This window comes from Bos taurus, chromosome 18 (genome assembly GCF_002263795.3).
Source record: "Bos taurus isolate L1 Dominette 01449 registration number 42190680 breed Hereford chromosome 18, ARS-UCD2.0, whole genome shotgun sequence".
Taxonomy (NCBI): Eukaryota; Metazoa; Chordata; class Mammalia; order Artiodactyla; family Bovidae; genus Bos; species Bos taurus.
In genome coordinates, this window is record NC_037345.1 from 58,584,917 (window position 1) to 58,588,887 (window position 3,971).

At 39.7% G+C, this 3,971-nt stretch overlaps 1 pseudogene; it reads right to left on the reverse strand.

Annotated features, from left to right (window-relative positions):
- Window positions 1-2,649: 2,649 nt before the first annotated feature.
- Window positions 2,650-3,578, reverse strand: LOC781189 (glutaredoxin-1-like; annotated as a pseudogene).
- Between the last annotated feature and the right edge of the window lie 393 nt (window positions 3,579-3,971).

A 3,971-nucleotide genomic window follows, 5' to 3' on the forward strand; every position in this document is an offset into this window, starting at 1 on the left:
TCTTCCAGCCCAGCATTTCTCGTGATGTACTCTGCATAGAAGTTAAATAAGCAGGGTGACAATATACAGCCTTAACATACTCCTTTTCCTATTTGGAACCAGTCTGTTGTTCCATGTCCAGTTCTAACTGTTGCTTCCTGACCTGCATACAGGTTTCTCAAGAAGCAAGTCAGGTGGTCTGGTATTCCCATCTCTTTCAGAATTTTCCACAGTTTACTGTGATCCACACAGTCAAAGTCTTTTGCATAGTTAATAAAGCAGAAATAGATGTTTTTCTGGAACACTCTTGGTTTTTGATGATCCAGCGGATGTTGCCTATTTGATATCTGGTTCCTCTGCCTTCTCTAAAACCACTTGAACATCTGGAAGTTCCCGGTTCATGTATTGCTGAAGCCTGGCTTGGAGAATTTTGAGCATTACTTTACTACAGTGTGAGATGAGTGCAATTGTGCCATGGTTTGAGGATTCTTTGGCATTACATTTCTTTGGGATTGGAATGAAAATGGACCTTTTCCAGGCTTGTGGCCACTGCTGAGTTTTCCAAATTTGCTGACATACTGAGTGCAGCACTTTCACAGCATCATCTTTTAGCATTTGAAATAGCTCAACTGGAATTCCATCACCTCCACTAGATTTGTTCCTAGTAATGCTTCCTAAAGCCCACCTGACTTCACATTCCAGAATGTCTGGCTCTAGCTGAGTGTGAGTGATCACATCTTTGTTATTATCTGGGTCGTGAAGATCTTTTTTGTACAGTTCTTCTATGTATTCTTGCCACGTCTTCTTAATATCTTCTCCTTCTGTTAGGTCCATACGATTTCTGTTTTTTATTGAGCCCATCTTTGCATGAAATGTTCCCTTGGTACCTCCAATTTTCTAGAAGAGATCTCTAGTCTTTCCCATTCTATTGTTTTCCTCTATTTCTTTTCACTGATCACTGAAGAAGTCTTTCTTATTTCTCCTTGCTATTCTTTGGAACTCTGCATTCAAATTGGTATATCTTTCCTTTTCTCCTTTGCTTTTCACTTCTCTTCTTTTCACAGCTATTTTTAAGGCCTCCTCAGACAGCCAGTTTGCTTTTTTGCATTTCTTTTTCTTGGGAATGGTCTTGATTCCTGTCAACTCTACAATGTCACGAACCCCCGTCCATACTTCATCAGGCACTATGTCTGTCAGATCCAGTCCCTTAAATCTATTTCTCACTTCTACTGTATAGTCACAAGGGATTTGATTTAGGTCGTACCTGAATGGTCTAGTGGTTTTCCCTACTTTCTTCAATTTCAGTCTGAATTTGGCAATAAGGAGTTCGTGATCTGATCCATAGTCCACTCCTGATCTTGTTTTTGCTGACTGTATAGATCTTCTCCATCTTTGGCTGCAAAGGATATAATCAATCTGACTTTGCTGTTGACCATCTTGTGATGTCCATGTGGGTTGTTGGAATAGGGTGTTTGCTATGACCAGTGTGTTCTCTTGGCAGAAGCCTTTGCCCTGCTTCATTCTGTATTCCAAGGCCAAATTTGCCTGTTACTCCAGGTGTTTCTTGACTTCCTACTTTTGCATTCCTGAAGGGTTCAGATAGAGAGAAAAGACAAGTGTTTCAACTTGTGTATAAAATATAATTTTCCCAAATTGCTGTCATAATTAGTTTCGGGGAAGGTTTTTCTTTTCCCCCTTACACCTGGAAAACACATATTCTAACCAGCAATTTTTCAGATACAAAGCATAGAAGTTATAAGCACATTCATCAGTCCTTCTGTTAAGCTTTATGAAGTCATCAGGTTTTCCATTAGAATCCTTACCCAGTTCAGAAAATGGTATTTATCCGAAAGTCCCTTCTGTACATCTTTTTGAAGAGCAAGTATTTTTGCGAAACTTGATTAGTGCTATGACAATATTTTGAGATAGTAATTAGAATAATGCCTGATAACATTTTCCCCAAACATATCAGAATTTTAGGAGCGCCGTATGGTTTCTACGATATCTATATTAGTAACATTTACCATACAATATAACCCAAGACTTATTACTCACTTGACAATACTTCCCATGTCATTCTGTATAGAAAATGAGCCTAATGAAGGCAATGGCAACCTACTCCAGTACTCTTGCTTGGAAAATCCCATGGACAGAGGAGCCTGGTAGGCTGCAGTCCATGGGGTCGCTGGGAGTCGGACACGACTGAGTGACTTCACTTTCACGTTTCACTTTCATGCCTTAGAGAGAGAAATGGCAACCCACTCCAGTGTTCTTGCCTGGAGAGTCCCAGGGACGGGGACTCTGGGGGCGCCGTCTCTGGGGTCGCACAGAGTCAGACACGACTGAAGCAACTTAGCATCAGCAGCAGTGTAATATCTCTCTTTGGGGTGTTTGCGGGCCCTCTGAAGCATCCCAAAGTTAGCTAGAAATCAAGTTCTTCATTACAATGACTTAGGAAGTTTTGTCAACAAATATCAAAAAGGTTTAGAACACTCAGCCAGATAGGATTATAGGTCATTGTGAAACAATAGCTTTTCATATAGCTAAAGTAACAATAAAAGATTTCAGAACAGATCATTTAAGAGATAAATAAATTTAAATCTGTTATCAAAGGCAGTTCACCATCTGAAAAAACGGTGTCATCTTAACAGACAGAAAAGCTAAATTCAAGTTTTGCAACAGACAGAAAAGCAAAATTCAAAGCTAAATAAGTTTTACTTTATTTAAAAGGCAAACAATTAAATTTATTTTACACTTATTTTAAACCATGTACAAAACTCACTTCTCATGGTTCACTTTTCATGGTTCACTTTCTGTACCCATTACTTTGTCCTTCTATCCTAAAAAGCCACGTGTAAGTCAGGCTTACTTCATTTTCCCTTCACAAAATGCAGTTCCATTCCTCATAGCTTCTTTACTGAAAACACACTTCATAATTTCCTTAAGTAACCAAGAATTCACTTTTTTTTTTTTTTTTTTGGCAAGTTGGTCCATTTTTAATCGTGAGTCAAAATAAGCTGTTTTTGGCCTCCCAAAGTGCCCATCCCCTTTTATTGAGGTTAACATATTTCAGAATTTTAAGTAAACAGATGCAGTAACTGGGTAAAGTTTCCCCAGGTCCATCCTCCAGGAACTGCTGTCATTATCAGCAATGCCATCCAGTCTTCAAGGGGGATATCAGCCTGATTCTGCTCTGTAATTATTGCAGAGCTCCAATTTGCTTTATCCGTGTCAACAGTTCCCCTCGCTCATGAATATTTACTAGATCAGTGCATCCACCTATGCAGTCTTTACCGATGAAGACCCAAGGTACCGTTCTGGCTCCTGTGAGCTGTTGCAAGTAATCTTGTATCTCACTGGTGTCACCGTTGGCGCCAATTAGATACAAGATTTGGATATCGACAAATTCCAAAAGCCCTTGTTCGAAGGGCAGTTGACTGAGGAGCTCCTGAGTCCTTCTGAAGTAGGGCAGGTGGGCTTGATGAACATGACCACCTTCGCAGACTGGATCTTGCTGTTCATGAATGCTTGAGCCATGCTGCCTCTCCTGGGAGGACACCTTAACTGCCAAGAACTGACTTTTATATTAGTATTTTATAGATTGGTGAGCATAAATACCAGTGATAATTTCTAAAACCTTTGCTTTCTTAGAGAGAACATTTTAGGATGACACCAAACAAAATGAGGGCAAAATGAGGACTGTAGCCTGGGAGGCAGCATCTCAGATAGCTCTGAGAGACTGCTTCAAAGCGGCAGTGTGGAAGGTCAATATATAAGGTTTTGGTGAATGGGAAGTTCAATACCATGAAGCACTTATTTTACAAAAGGTTTTTTTGTTGGTCATGAGGATATGATGTCACCATAAAAGGTGACATCTCCTTCTCTAGATAGGAGGAAATGCAATGATTGAGACCATAAAATCTGTTCCTAAAAACATTAAAAAAAAAAAAAAATCCAACTGTCTAAAGACCCATCTCACCGGATGTCCTGGA